This window comes from Drosophila arizonae, chromosome X (assembly GCF_054131065.1).
Source record: "Drosophila arizonae isolate 15081-1271.41 chromosome X, UAZ_ARI_1.0, whole genome shotgun sequence".
In the NCBI taxonomy this organism is placed as follows: domain Eukaryota; kingdom Metazoa; phylum Arthropoda; class Insecta; order Diptera; family Drosophilidae; genus Drosophila; species Drosophila arizonae.
The window spans coordinates 24,806,863-24,823,550 of record NC_142927.1 but is presented as its reverse complement, the minus strand read 5'-3'; the positions used below and the strand labels follow the sequence as shown (position 1 = coordinate 24,823,550).

At 38.3% G+C, this 16,688-nt stretch overlaps 1 protein-coding gene across 3 annotated transcripts in view; it reads right to left on the bottom strand.

The window, feature by feature from the left end:
• AstA-R1 (allatostatin A receptor 1) overlaps positions 1-15,230 on the bottom strand; it is a 153,809-nt gene extending 138,579 nt beyond the window's left edge. For 2 of the 3 annotated variants that reach the window (XM_089472936.1, XM_089472939.1), the window contains exon 1: positions 14,815-15,230. The gene's annotated coding sequence lies outside the window, so the exon portion shown is untranslated. Of the gene's footprint in view, positions 1-14,748 lie in introns of all 3 variants that reach the window. The other variant, XM_089472937.1, reaches the window with a different exon arrangement.
• Positions 15,231-16,688: the final 1,458 nt, after the last annotated feature.

The window sequence follows — 16,688 nt, the reverse complement described above, 5'->3', positions numbered from 1 at the left end:
TAGTGTGCGAGTAGTCCACACAATGACAATTGTTGGGCCCAGAGACACGCGCATGGATACATTAGCATCTCAATGGCCAGCACGTTGATTGTTGCCGTGTGTCAGGGGGTGGGGCTGATTATTAAAGCTGTCCAAAACTGACAATGGGCGAGCATCCCGGCTGAATATAAAAATGGCAACGCTGAACCGTTCCCTGATCTCTGGCGGCACTTCATGGGAAACGGATCCATTTGAATGGATCCAGGTGGCGTGCAGGCGGCATATTAATGGGCCTTCCATGCCAAGCCAAACAAAGTTCTCCAAATAGGCTCAAGGCATCACAACAATAGCCGTGAGCCAACATCGACACATTTTATTAAATACAATTTGGGGAGCTGCGACGATAAGCTCCAAACATAATTGGCCTAAAGCCTTTGCCAACACACAGGCATGAACATTATTTGTATTTCGAAATTTACTGTTTAGTTTACAGTATAAAATGAATGTAGACCGTCTCATCTCAACTGTATTTTGAGTTTTATTTATAATAAGCATCAAAAGGCTTAAGGATATATTGAATGTGATTCAAATATATCTACAAAGAGCTATGCTCATTCCGGAATGTCCCTTGTCATGTCCGGTTATCCATCCGTAAAGACTAACATTTTAAATATATACTCATGGCTATCCTTATCTTAGATTTTTCCGATACGCCCACTAGAGGTGTGGCAAGTCAGAAAATACTATTTTTTAATATTTCTAAAATTAAAAGAGCTATTTGAAATATACAGTTGCGTGTATAACCCATAATTGAAATACTGCTGGCTGAAAAATAAATTTTACACCCTTTAATGGGCGTGGCATATAACAAAAATTCCTAGATATTTTCATATTTTTGTAGCGTCATGTTGAGAATATTTGATACTCCTTAACTCTATGAACTCTCTCTTACATACGCAAAGGGCTCGGCCACGCCCTCTATATTCCCTCCAAGTTCAGCAATTCCTGAACTATCATTAAAGTTTTATTTATAAACAGAGCTCATCGTGGAATTAAAAGAGTCACAAAGGCAAGCTTTAACAGAATATAGTATATAGTATATATGTACATGTATAGATATATAGCATAATAGATACAGGCACATAAATAAATCTAGGTGACAAATAGTTTTGTCAAGCGCTTCAATCAATTGACAAGCTTCAAGTGCTCTCGAAATGGCAATAAATCCAGTCGCTGGCATTTTTAAAGCTGCTTGTTTCACAGCGAAGCCTTTCAGCGATTAACAGCGAAGAGAACAAAATGAAATTAGAACAATGAGCTCAAATGAAATGCGCAAATTGGTATTTTGTGTTTACAGCTGTTTTGGTCGGTTGTCGTTTCCAGGCTTTTTGCCTGCCACGAAAACTCGCCTCAATTAATTTAACACGGGGCTGGGAAATGCATAAAATTTCCCGTATCGGAGCATGACCATTCATTCGCTTACAATAGCAAAAAGCAAATATTTAATTTGTGTGAATGAGCACATCCGTAACCGTTATATCGTACAACATGTTTACCGTACAGCTTGCAACAGAGCAGGGGCCAGGAGCCAGGGGCCAGGGATGGGGCCAGAACTTGTCCACAAGCCGAACGCATGAAATGAGCCACTGACATGACAAAGAGTCCGACCCATGTGTCCCCGGTACGTCCAGCCCAGTACCCAGTGCCCACTACCTGCGAGACCCCCACGACAATGGACACGCAAAACGCAACAAGCAGAAGGCAACAGAAGTGGGAGAGAAGTGAAAGTTATGTGCGGAGTTTCGAAGTTCACATACCCTCACAGCTGGCAATCGCTTGGGTGGGGTGTGTTTGGCTCCTAATGAAATTCGTTGCAATAGCGAGTATGAGATATGTTCTCAAAAGACTTATAAAATGAATAGATATCCTAAGCAGCACAGCTCTACGGCAATAGTTGTAGAATCCCTTTAGGCTGCTCTTAAATAATTTCTGTATATATACATAAGCATTATATAGCTTTGTGGCAAATTTAATGTTCAGAGATGTAATGAAAAAATAATAAATGTATATGTTAAATATATCATTAATACCATATGACAATGTAAAGTTAACAGTAGAGTCCCTCTGCTAAGTTTGCTAATTCGTGATTGGCTCCCGCTTTTACAGTTGTATTAGTGAGAGACCGAGAGCTTGTAAAATTATTATCCGAGTGAGTTTGCGCCTTTGCTGCACGCTCCAATTGACACTCTACGAGAGCGAGAGAGAAAGAGCGATATTGTTGGCTGTTGCAGAACATAGACCCGGCAGTTGCTGAGTGAGAGCGAGAAAACTATAGAGTCTCGCAGAGCAGCCATGTTTATCAATGGATGCAGAAAAGACAATAAGAAGAAATTTGCATTCTCAATAGGCAATTATTAAAGTGGGAGCTGGAAGAATTAACACAAGCTTATACAAATATTAATTTATTCATATTTTTTCTATCTAATGTACATTTATTTGATTATATTTACTAGACTGGACCAAAGCTAATTTAAAGTTAAACACTCTCTACTGGAACTCTCTGCTTGATACAAATATTTAAATATTATTTTTAATAATTATTAAATATATTAGATATTTCAGCAAACCAATTAAATATGTTTAATCATAGTTTCCATCATGGCTACTAACCAAGCTGACTTTAGTCATAGTGCAATATGTCTATCCATAAAACATAAATTCCCATAAAAAATGTCACAAACCTGTCCCCACGTCTTCTACTCCCCAGCAAGTTGATTTCATGTGTACAGGGTATAAAAGGGAAAAGCTGTAACGACCACTCACATGCTACATTAAATTCATTCATTCCGTCTGGCCGTCTGCTGAGCAGTTTCCATGCCTGAGTCCTGCCTTACCTGTTCCTACCTGCCTGGCTACGTTTTGTCATTTCTACTAATGATTTCATTAATAAAATCAAATTAGCTTTTGGCCGCTTCCCCTATGGCTGACTGTGTGCATGTCTATTTGTATGTGTGAAAGTGTGTGTGTGTGTGTATGTGTGTGTTGAACTACTTAACATTTAAGCACAAGTTATGTTTCGACTAGCCGACATGCAACAGCACACGAGTATTAGCAAACCAAAAAACACAAAGCAAAAAGGCTAAAAACTCAAATTTACTAAAGAATTTTTCCAACTTGTGAGCTTTACGATTGGTTCGTTGTGTGTGGAATATATGAAACTAGCACTTTGTGCTGGAGCACAATTTACGAGCATGCTCAAGGCTCCGGTCCTCCAACAACCATCCAAGCATATGCAAGGATATCAGGTTTACTGGAAGCTTATGCCAAGTGGAGTTTAGCTAGAATTTTCCATATTCAAAATGACTCAATTTTGTGGCGAAAGCCGGGCGAAATTCTGTAGGAGAATTGGAGAATATCTGTCTGGTCGCGCTGTGCTCTCTGTGTGCTGTGTGTGACTGCTCTGGCCACGCCCCTAACACGCAGTGACCTACGCGTATCCTAGGAAACGCAATTTGCAATCTTGAGTTCATAATTTAATGCCACGCCCACGTACCACAACGTATCCCACATCTGCATGCCGCATGCCGCATGCCGCATGCTTTCGATAGACTTCACAGAGTGCGAACGGGTATATTGGTTGTGCAAGTCTAAGGGGAGTAATTATATAATGGGAGTATTTATATTTATATATGGGTGGGAATATTACAGCTCTAAATATACAAGTTTTCCATATTCCTGAAGGTGTACTACGAGGTCTACTATGACATCAAAGTTCTTGAAATGAAAATAAAATAAATCTAAAATTTCCATCTAATAATATATATGGGAGATACAGACTTTCGCAAGAAGTGGATTTTCCGATCTTCACAGAATAAAACCCAACAAATATTTTATGTTCTATGATAGCTTCAGTTGTGCTAATCTCTCAGCGCGTATTACGCAGCCAGTCATGCTCGACTGCTTCAACACTCTCAATTGGATTCAGCTGCTGCTGCTGCTGCTGCTGCGGCTGCTGCTTAACCCGCTGACATATTTTCACATTTCTTTTGTTGAATTTTTTATGCTGTTCCCGTTGCTTGAGCAGCACACGCTCCTTTGTGACATTCGACACACCTACCCACTCACACACACATGCAGATCATGAATACAATTGACTACTGTAGCATGAACATTGCATACTCTTTGGAGGCGTAAAAGTTTTAGTACTCGAGGAGCGTACTTTACAATTTGGCAAAAGTTATAAAACTTTTCCACCACATCATACGAAGCTCGACCAAAAAAAAAAAAAAAAAAAAGAAAAGAAAAACAGGGCTAAACACACACACGCTCATAGTAAAAATCATAAATTTTAATAAGCAAACGGGTCGCACGTTAATGTTTAGCTTGAATTAAGCTTAATCATGTGAGATGAGATTGGGTCTCCGGCACGAATCCAGATAAGATCTGCGGTACTACTAAGGCAGCGCAGCTACAGCTCTCCTAATTGAAGTTGGGTGGGAGAGTTGGTCTGAATTACTGAACTACTGAATTACAGTTCAGAGAGAATTTAGCTGGATGATTAAGCGATTTGAAAATATTTGGAGTACAATTGCACAATTCATTTATATGCTTATGTGGATAGCTTTAAATATGACAAAGAAGTAAAGTAGAGGTCGTTGACCTTACAAAAGAGAAAAGCGCATAATATAGAAGGTTGAATAGGTGCATAAGAAACCCCAATAAAATAACTTTGTAATTAGCTTAAGATAATGGCCAAAACTAATAACTGGCATACTTAAATATTTAGTAAGTGTGATTAGCTTGAATATTCAAGGCTATTCATAAAGTTAGCATGAAACTTGGCCACTGTCGTAGAAGCTCATTCAACGTTGGCTTTAGTGTATAATTTCGCCGTGGTGCCATGGGAGAGTAGATCAAATATTAACTAGACTATACTACTTGTATGGCTCATAATACGAAATTAGTAGAATAATATTTTGATAAGACTAAAATGATGCTGCTGCATCACTTAAAAGAGTATCAATGCATCAGCTAAGGACTGAAAGTTCATTGACAAGGAACGTGCAAGTCCCTGTAGAGTCTTGAACGACAACTAACCTTATATTATATTCTTCTTAAGAGTCTAGCCCTAAGCATCTGCAGTATTTGAGTACCGATTGGATTGAAGCATTGATGCTGGCTTGATCTCTCATTTTTGATAGTTTTTCGTTTCAGCTCGATTTTAAATGAGTTAATTTAGCTGCCTAAAGACAATGATAAATTAATGTGTACTTAATTTACATAGTCTATGTAAAGCTAATTAAGTTTCACATAGAGAATTCAGTCCGAATTCTTCTCTAAGTAGTGCAAGTGCTTAAGATAATGTTGGATATATACTAGAAATTGTCTCCCACAGCTCCTTAATTATATTCACTTCCTATACACACAGCACAGCTACAGTTACAGTAAGAGTCGAATAGTGGAGAGAGAGAGCGAGAGCGAGAGACTTTGTTTATGATAAGCAGAAATTAGTTGTTCGCGAGGACTTAAAGCATGTCCCAAAAATGCCAACAGTTGATAAATTCACAATTATCCAACTCCCTTAAGACTAGGCGAGCTACTTTCGCCGTCTCTGCGGGTGGCGCTGGCACTGGGCGTGGCTGGGGGAAAGGGGCCTGTCAGTGCGGTAGGCGTTGCTCATTTGACTGTCACCAAGTTCCTGGAACGGAAATGAATGTGCGCAATTTGGTGAGCCGAAAACGCAGAGGGCAAACTATTTCGGCGGACAGAGTGTTTTGGCCTTGACGGGCTACAGTCAAAATCAACAAGCTAACGCCACGCCCACACGCCCACAGCTCTCACCCACTCGCTGATCTCAGGAGCGAAGACAAATACCGAAAATGCCTGCGTTTGAGAACTTTGCACTGTCCGCCAAGACGCTGGCAATACAATTAAGCGACTCTGATGCTCATAACTCTGCGTTTGTCTGTCTGTCCTGCTGTCTATGTGCGTGGGCGGGTGGGCGTGTGGGCGTGTCGGCTTGGCCAGAAACAGTTTTCATTTTAGCATTTAACAAATGGCCAAGAGGTCAGGCGCGTTGGCCTCCAGCCAGCAGACGCAAAATTTTCCAACGTTGGCACTTCAATTAGTTATTGCGGCTCCATTTTTACACTCAACCAAAAAGAATTCTCTGTGTGCATGTGTGTGTCTGTGTGTGGCATTAGAAGGAAAAACAGTTTAATTTCTTCATAAATTATTTACGAAGTTCGCGACAAAAAGACCAAGCTCACATCTGGTAATGCAGACGAAAATAGCTCCTGGGGCGCAATTTGACTCGATTAGCATGCAACAGTAACATCAGCAGCAGCAGCAGCTATTGACACAGTAAAGCCTCCCTACGCAAGCCCCTATCTTACCCCAAAACCCCACCTGGCAACGTTTTGTGGTTGGCGGTGCGGGTGTGGAGAACTTCAAAGTGACTTTGCACCACATTTATGTTTGAATCTCTTGCTCTCTGCATGTCTCCCTCACTCCCTCTCTCTCTCTCTCTCTCTCTCTCTCTCTCTCGTTCTCTGTCTTTGGCTTGTTTATCTGTATATGTTGCTTCTGAGAAATGAGACTTTACTTTCATCTCGACAAGCAACAGCGGGAGCAGCAACAGGAGCAGCAGCAGGAGTAGCAGTAGCAGCAGCAGCAGCAGCAGCAGCAGGAGCTGCAGGATCAGTAGCAGGAGCAGCAGGAGCAGCAGCAGCAGCAGCAGGAGCAGGAGCAGCAGCAGCAGGAGCAGGAGCAATAGCAGTAGCAGCAGCAGCAACAACAACAAAATTAACAATTTTAAGTCAATTAACTAATTGTGAGTGAAGCGAGCGAAGAGGCAAACTGTAAGCTGGCAAAGGACATCTCATATTTAATTTACACACTCAACAGCAGAAAAGGAAAGAAAAATAATAACAATCGGGAGGGCAATAAGTGTTCAAACAATTGCCAATGAGCATTAACTGAAACAGAAGCATGAATAGAAGGGGAAACATAATCATAAACATGCATGCCACATGCCTGCCCGAGGCAATATTTTATCTCAAACTATAAAAAATATGCAATGCATGCAAACTGAGAGAAGAGTAATGAACTGGTTCTTTAAAAGTTCAACTTTAATGTTTAGCTTAAATTTAATGTATTTTGATAACTTATCCATATTTTGATGAGTACTGTTAAAAGTTATGTAAACTCTTTGGAAATTATTTAGAAAGAGAAAGAGAACTAGTTCATAGAGCAATAAGGTTTAGAACATATTCATTTATTCTGTCAATTTATGTTTTATTTAATAAGTATTTTAGAGAGCATTTTTCAAACTCAGCTCATGGAAACCGATGAACTAGTTCACTAGGTATTGATATTGATTCTCTAAATGGACTAAATATATAGTAAGTAAAGCTAAATCTTATGTGAACTGCATGCTAGCTGCTTGACAGTATTATTGATTGATTGATTTATTATGAATATCGGCTAGGTATTCCTGACTGACAGGCGCTGAGAAGCTAGACTGGTTGATTGACTAACTGTATGAGGATTGAGTGAATGAGTGATTGAGTGATTCAATGATTGGCTGACTGATGATCAATGCCAAACAGAACTGTATACGGATTGAGTAAAGATTGATTTATGAGGAATACACGAAACGTGTGACTGATTGACTAACTGCATAAGGATTGACCGATTGAGTGATTAAGTGACTGGCCCAATGATTGTCACTACACAGCATAAGCCGTATAAGCCTGGTTAGAGCTGTCAAGAATCATTTGTAGACAAAGATATATACATTTGACTCTTATTAAGGAACATTTTCCTGTTGATCACGCGATAAGATTCTGGCCTTGCGTCAAATATAGCGCGTTAAAAAAAAAGTTGAAGGCGAATCCAATTCGATTCGAACGATTCCCGAACTACAATTCAACAGAAAATTGTGCGAAGGAAAAGTGATTGAAAATATTTTCATATGCGGCTGGAAAATGAATGTCCAAGCGAATCGACGTCGCAACGTGATGAAATTGTTTTAATTGTCAATTATTATAATCGCATTTGAGGCCGAGTCTCGCGCCAAGGCAACAAAACCAATTGGGAGTCATTCTTTTGGGGAACACACGCTGTGTGTGTGGGAAAACAATTTAAATGTTATTTGTTTACTTGCAAATTTTGTTGTCTTCACGCTTAAATAATGTCAATCAATTATATTAACACACACGCACACACACACACACCCGGACGCACAGCATCAGCACAGCAGGAGGCATGGAAACCGCCCGCTGGCAGAATTTTATAAATTTTTCATGATGTGCATAAGCTCAGGTCCAGGTGTGAGTGTTGGCGCCTGCGAGAGCGAAAGAGATAGAGAGTAACGCATACAATTTTTTTAACGCACTTACGTTTTATTATTGTTTTTTTTTTTTTTTTTCACTTTCGGATACTCTGTAGGCACAACTGCAACGAATGGGCATATCCACTGGCTAAAGGAAAAGGTTCAACAGCAAAGGGAGTTACATTCGTGATGAGAGTATCCAGCAGTGGGGAATGCCTCTTCCAGCACAGCTTAAAATATGCTGCAGATGATTAAAAATCAACCGAGCAGCCAGCGAAGCGAAGTAAATGAAAATTTTGTGTGCAAGTAAAAAAGAAACAATAAAATCGCATTTTATACGACAATGTCTGCAGCGTTTATTGACTGACGTATTGCTAGACTCTATATATATGTCACTTTATAATCCCTGGACTGATTGATTGATGATAAACAAACAAACAACGCAGCGCGTAAAAGCTAAAAAGCTCGAGTTTTCAGTGTTAAAATTGCAGACAAAGATCATTTCCGAATATATGTATATATTTTCCAGAATATATACAATGCATATATACATACATGCATGTCTATACATATGTCGGGCTTGTGTCAGCTTCCACAATAATTCGCATGAATTCCCAGTGTGCACGGTCTTTGACTATTTCTTTTACTAGAATGCCAACTTCTTCTAATCATCTTCTCTTCGTGCACTCACAAACATGGCGGCTATGTGCGACTCAATAGCCTTCTCGCTCTCACTCAGCGACTGACGGGCTCAGCAACAGCCAACAATATCGCTCTTTTTCTCTTGCTCTCACAGAGTGTCAATTGGAGCGTGCAGCAAAGGCGCAAACTCACTCGGATAATAATTTTACAAGCTCTCGGTCTCTCACTAATACAACTGCAACAGCGGGAGCCAATCACGAATCAGGAAAGTTAAAGGAGAAACTCTGCTGTTACCTTTACACTATGTCATATTATTTGAATGATATACATGCACATGTATATATAATGGTATAAGTATATATGTATATGAATTAGTATATGTGTGTATGTATATAAAGGCAAATCTACAAATTACATCGTAGCCAGTTAAAATCCTTACTCAAAGTGAAACTAATTGCCCATTAAATGGATACAGAACTTAATATAAAATTGCAAGTATACGACGGATATTGTTAAATGAATTCAAGCCCAAGCTTAACAAGTTCACAAAGGTAAACGGGAATTGCTTACCTTTCGAATGTCTTATTTTCCGAAGTGAAAAGTTTATTAATTGAACAAAATTGTTAATTCCCAAAACGTGAGGGTTTACTTGATCAAATGTTCTAACGAGAACGAAGGAGGTTGCCAAACAACATTCCAAGCAGTCGTTAGCCATCGAGTTTAAAGACGTGAAATTCTGGGTACTCTGGGTAGTGGACAGAAAGGACCTAGGTATTAACTACGCCTGCCTCGAAATGCTGAAGGGAACCATGATATTAGCAGTTGGCGACTCCATTTTTGACCGTCTCAGAGCTAAAGTCTAGTTAAAAGCTCGTCACATCGAGCCGAAGCGGATTGCTTCTGAATTTTCTATTATATTATAGCAATCTTTACTTTGATATGGATAAACCGAATTTATGGCCTTTTGAATAGGTTACACAGGAGATAATTCACTGTGGCTAACCCATATTACTGCAGATGATCTCAAAGGACTTTGGATTTTCTAAAAGTGGGTCAAACGCCAAAGGCGTTTTTGGAAATGCATGACTAAGGCCGAGCTAATTTGGCCAAATAAAACAGTTAATTTATTATGCGTAATGCGAAAATATTTTGAAATGAAAAGGGGAAATAGAAAAGGGGGTAGGGCAAGGGAGGGAGATGCTTGACCGAGGCACATGTCAGTGGAAACGCTTGGGTACTTCAGAGCTCGCACATTTGAGATACATAACGTAGATATAAATTTGCCTTAACTGGCGCCACAAAGTATGCAGCAGCAGCAGCAGCAGCAGCAGCAGCAGTGGCAGCAGCAGCAGCTTCTTAGTTGCTTGGCTGAGAGCAGAAATCCCCACAAAGGGCCAAAGCCAAAGGGGTCGCAGTGCGTGGCAGGGAAGTGGGAATAGGAAGCAGGCAGAGAGTGGGCGTGGGCGTGGGAGGACATGCTTATCTAACTGCAATTGCTGGGGCACCACTTGCCATCAGCCGGCAGAAGGACAATAAGCAAAACATTGTGAATGCCTGGGCGCACGGCAGGAGGAAGGCCCCGACGGAAGAGCTAGACAAAGAGCTGGAACGGGTTGCCAGGCAGATGAGGTAAGTGTTTTCTTGTTGTTGCTGCTGCTTTTTTTTCTACATTTTGGTCAGGCGCATGCCACGCCCACCTGTGCCCATGCTCCAGCTGTAGCCGTAGCCGTAGCCGTAGCCGTAGCCGTAGCCGTAGCTGTAGCTGTAACTGTGCGTTGTGGTATTTTTACGGTTCCGTTCCCATTTCAAAAGTGATGCAAGACTCAAGAGAAGTCAACGTCATGTGGCATACCCTGTAGTGGGGCAGGAGTATTAGCTGGGGGCCTGCCAGTGTCGGATTGGACGAGGCCAGCTTATCAATTGCAGAGCATTAGCAAGTCGTGACGTGTCGCCCGCACAGCCTCTATCTATCGTGTTCATTTTTAATGCCTTATCTCTGGTCTGTTTGCCTTGGTCTGGTAGGTTGGGTATTCATATTCTTTTCTTCTTTTTTCTATTTTTTTCGTCTTTTTTTTTTTTTGTTTTTTTTTTTTTGTTTTTGGGTGTGAGGCGGTGTGCTGTCTTTGCCTTGCCTGAGGCGTTAAATTCTTGTGAAAACATTATGGAAAAGTTTGTAAGAATTTCACTTCGTTTTCATTCATCTGCATCTGGGTGAACCTTAAGCTCTTGGCGGCCAGCTCAATAATGTAGCCACTGTAGACTGTGAAACAGCCCACACTGTCTGAGGTGGGGGCGAGATGTAGGGGATGGGGAATGGGGGCTGGTGGCTGGCAGCTTCCTTTGTTGTCGCGTTTGTAAGACATTATTTAACCCATTCAAATTTGACATTTGGCTCATTAATTCTATGCACAATTCTCATATCTCGCATTTGTTTCGCTTCACTTCACGTCATTTCACTGCCGGAGTTTTTGCGCTTAATCACTTAATGCGCGAAATGTTCACATTACATTTACGGCCATGTCGCACCTAATTAGACCAATTAAATTTAGACGAAAAGTACGCGCATTAAATGCAAATTAAGTGGAACTTCACATTAAATGCATGTCGCATATTTCACACCCACCTGCCCGGCGCCAGGTTGCGTGTGCCGCGAAAGGAAGAAGAAAACTCTGTAAAATATGCTCAAAGTAGTCAAGGTCGATTCACTTGCCCCCATTTGCCCCAGAGGCAGGCCTTAGCCAATAACAAATTTAATTGTTTAAATGCGGCAAGACGTTCGCTAAACTCTAAGCGTAAAAAATCGAAAGTTATGCAGTGCAGAGTCATAAGACTATAAAATACCCTAACTTTTGCAGACTATATATTAATATTTGTTTCAGTTAAGAGAGAGTGTCATGTAATATGTATTTATTTAATTATTCGTGAATTTAAATATTTGATATAGTTTTATAAAATAATCTATATAATTATAATACAAATATTTTGCTGGTGTTTTTTACTCTTTTCTTTTCATTTGCCAAAAGCATCATATTTTCCATGTAAATTAAAAAACAATTTATAAGTAGTTCAGTGTAATATTATTACGAATTAAATAATTATATTACGATTTTATTTAAATTAAAAAGTAAGTATTATATGAAACGCAAAATATAATTAATAATATGATTATAAAATATATAAATATGAACATGAAATTATATTTAAGTGTAAAATAATATAATAAAAATAAAATTATTATTAAATAAGTAAAAAATAGATTTAATATTATATAAAATGTTTAAGGAAAATAAAGCACAAAAAAAGAAGTAAAATTAATGAAAAATATATCTATAAATATATAATGAAATTAAATAAAATATTTATTATATTAATGTAAACATATTATTTCCACTTGTATATTTTTTTAAGCATATACAGTTCAGTTCAGTTAACATAAATTTAAAATTTTTTAAACATTTTTGCTAGTTAAATATAATATGAAATATTATTCTAGTTTAGTTTTAGGGCTTTATTCCGACAAATCCGAAACCGATTGATATGACATCTGGCTTTATCCACCCACACTAGTGCACAGTCAAATATTACTGCACCGTAAAGCTTTACTCATGTGAATAAAACACTTTTACTTTCTAAATTAAGATTTGCATTTCATTAAATTCATAAATAGATAATTAAATTAAACGTATATGGTATTTAAATGCGAGTCTTTTGTCTAGCGCGGCGCCTAATTACCTGACATTATCCCTTATAGGGTCGGTGCCTAAACTGATTTTATCTGTGGGTAAAAGCATTTCCTAACGTTTTCGGGTGAAGTATATTGTTTTTCTCCATTCTGTGAGAATCAAAATTTTCCATCACGGGACATATGAGGAAATAATTAAATACAATATGAAATAAAAAAAATATATAAAATTATAATTATAATTAAATACTTTAATAGCCAAGTACAATATGATATATACATGATAAATAAATTTGTAAAAATGGAATTATAATTATCAGGGACCGTAACGATTATAACTTTTATAGGAAAAAATTAAAAAATAATTATTATTTTTTGATAAATTAAAAAAAAATTATTTTTAATAATTAAAATTGATTTTTATGATAAAAATCAAAAATAATTATTACAAAACAATTTTATATAAAAATCAAATCATAAGTCTTATATTTGATTTTTATTATAAAATCAAATATAAGACTTATGATTTGATTTTTATATAAAATTGTTTTGTAATAATTATTTTTGATTTTTATCATAAAAATCAATTTTAATAATTAAAAATAATTTTTTTATAAAAAATTACCAATAAAAGTTTATCCTTTTTTGAACTCGCCATAAAGAAATATCCTTATGTGTGTTTTCCTCTCTCTTTTTGGGAATACTTTTGAGCCTCAATTTTTTTAAATGCGTAACACTTATTTGCGGTCCCTGATAATTATAAAGCAAAATAATAAATAAAATAAATAAAACTTAATTAAATAAATATTATTATAATTATTAAGAATATAAAACAATACATTTAATATGAAAATCTAGGTATAATATCATTACTTAAATTATAAATATGAGTAATGCATATAATTAAAAGAAAAGATTTTAATTCAATTTAAAAATTAATATGCTCATAATTAATTAATTAAGTAATTATATCGCGCATAAGGGATAATTGACGACTGGATGTAACGGCGACCTTTAAGGCTTACACTGAACTTCATATTTTAGTGTAACAGTTATACAATTAAAAAGATAATCAGGAGTTATTTAATGAGTAAATAAAAGATTTTTGTATTTAATTAAGCTCCCATTTAATCAGAAAATTGAATAATACTCTAAAGACTAAAGAATTTTAAATATATAAATTTTAAATATATAAACAATCTAAAAATTCGTATGGACTCTATGACATTCTGAATACAAATCTAAAAGTCTAGCTCCAAAATTGTTTATGATAAATATAGATGGAATCATTTAAGCGGCTGCTGATTGCGCCGCGGGGGGAGGGGGTAGGTGGTAATGGGTGAACTCATCTATTTGATAAATGCATTTCATTTCGGCTGGCAGGTAAAATTTTGAGATGCGTTGCCGAGTTTATTTTTTGTTCTCGACTCTAACTGTAAGTGTAACTGTAACTGTAACTGTAACTGGACTCATCAATCAAGTGGAAAAATTAGAGCTGGGAAATGGGAACAGGGAACTGAGGACAGGGACCAGCTGTCCCGTCAACCTGATGACCGTTCTGGCGACAATATGCTAATGAGCTTTATGCCGTCTGTGTATTTAAATAGCGCATTCCCTCTGCCTTTGATACTGTTTTTGATAGACGCAAATACAAACACACACACACATATACACAGCTTTTAAGGCAACCCTATTTCGCCTAATTGAATTAGGTCTCACGAAATATAAAAAATAAAAGGGAGCTCGCTTCAACCTTTTGAGTTGGCTGCAAATCGCCATTGATTGGGGTAACCGCATAATTTCATTTGAATCGAGCTAAAGACCGATGAATACAATGCGACCAGAGAATACTCCGCGCTCTCACTCTTTTTCTCTCTCTTTCTCTCACTCTCTGTTGATCAAAGTGAGGCACACAGAATTGCAAAGCTCTCGCAGTTCTATAAAGCACAATTAGTTCAAATTTGTTCAATTGAGAATTGCGAATTGCAAATTCGAACTCAAATTCGAACTCATTAATGAAAATTTTGGAAATATTTGCATGCAATTTGTTCAACTTGTTTGTGTTGCTCGATATTTGAGGTGAAAGCGCGTAACGAAATAATGTAATTACCGTTAGTGAAAGTCGTCGCCGCACCTTATAATTCAATTTCCGGTAATTAAGCGGTGGTGCACTCACCTGTTTAGATGCGAGGACAGGGGCTAGCGCAGGTGGCACAAAGCACGGCCAAGTACAGTGGCTGAATATCAAGTATTTTCTATTTTATTTATCACTTGAGAATCGTTTTGTTTTGTTTTTTAATTTAATTTTAATTTTAAATTTTCAAATTTCCTTTAGTTTTCAGCACATAAAAAAATAGTCAAGAAAAATATGCACGGATTTGGTAACGAATAATACGAGTATTACCAATTAGAGTTAGCTCTGCTGAAGTACATTGTATTCACACTTTCAAAAACCATTTTCGAAGCGCTTTGGTAAATTGTCGCTCGGTTGCTCGGATGCTGCGCCGGCCACACAACCGTCGGTCAGGACATTCGCAAGCGAACTGCAAACGCTTTCAACAATTCAAATCAGAAATCCAAGTGAACGTGGCCGTCGCCGCCGCCGTTGCCGTTGCCAAAGAATCAACGAAGCGACCCGAACCTGAGCACGCACCAAGCGACAGCCGACATGGCGTATGAGCAATTTTTTTCTTTTTTTTTTTTACTTCTACTCGGAGCGCTTTGCCAGCGCACGCCCACTCAATGCCCTGAGTGAGTTTGTCTTGCCTTCAAAACAGGATGCGAATAGAAATATGTGCATGCATTAAGACGCCGACCCATTCTGCGAAACGAAAATTAAACACGAATTATTTTCAGAATTGAAAAATTAGAAAATACATTTCCAGGAAATGAAACAGACGAGGATTAACTAACTAGCTGAGACTTTGCATATTTACTTGCTCCTATAAATAAAATGAAACATTATGCTCCACTAAAATCACACATTTAGTAGGGTATATACATAGTCGTATGGCATACGATTATTATATGAATAATAATATATTAATTATAATAAATACTTTGTAAGCAATTTCATTTATAGGGCATGGCCCAGTCGAGCAACAATCATAGGTATATAAATCATATATCAAGCTTATATCACATAATGTGGAAGACCATACGGCTATTTGAATGTTGGGCAATTGTTCTTAATTAATCTGATTTGCTGGCCCAGATTGCTTAGTTAATTGTTTTGCTGTGATTTTTATTGGGGTTTTTCTTGATAAATCTTTGTTATATTATTTTGTAATGGGCCGTCGCCGCGGCATGGGAAGGCCAGGAAGGGACCAGGAAGGGACCAGGAAGGGACTGGCAACTGTGCAGTTGATTAAGACGAAATTAAATGGCAATGGCATAGCTGATAATCAGCTCGGGAAGACCGCTTAATTTGATTATCACAAATAGAAACAGCAGCCGGGCCGGGCCAGCCAAATGGCCAAGGCAATCGAGGCCGAGGCAGAATCCATTAAGCCAACACATCTAACGGTCGCACGCAACAGGCGCGCATGGAACTCTCTAAGGACTACGGTACGAGCGGATGGCACAACGGAATATTTGTAAACAAAAACGAGCCAGACTGCGCACCAGAGTCTCTGCTCCAGGAGGGGGACACACGGCATTGAGCAGCGGCCCCTCCCTTTGGGGCGCCACTGGCTGCGCAGAAGTTAAGTTGCGCTCAAGTTGAGCGAAAACTAAAGTCACTCGCCCCCATGAATGAGACCCACGACTTTCGCTCAATGAACATGTGCTGCCGCTGGTGCCAACTGGGTGATTGTAAATTAGGAATAATAGACGGCAGCTTGGCTTTAAGTCATAAAGAGCATAATTAGCTCTAATGTATGTGTCGCCTTTGTTCGGCCAGTTACGGTCTACTTAGCTTGCCCGATATGGTGCAGAGCACATGCACTAGGGCCACAATTACTAATTGGGCTGCGATTAAAAACGTCCGATATATCCAACAATACTTGGATATACTAAGAGAGTTTTAAGCATTTCAGCAATTTTAGAATA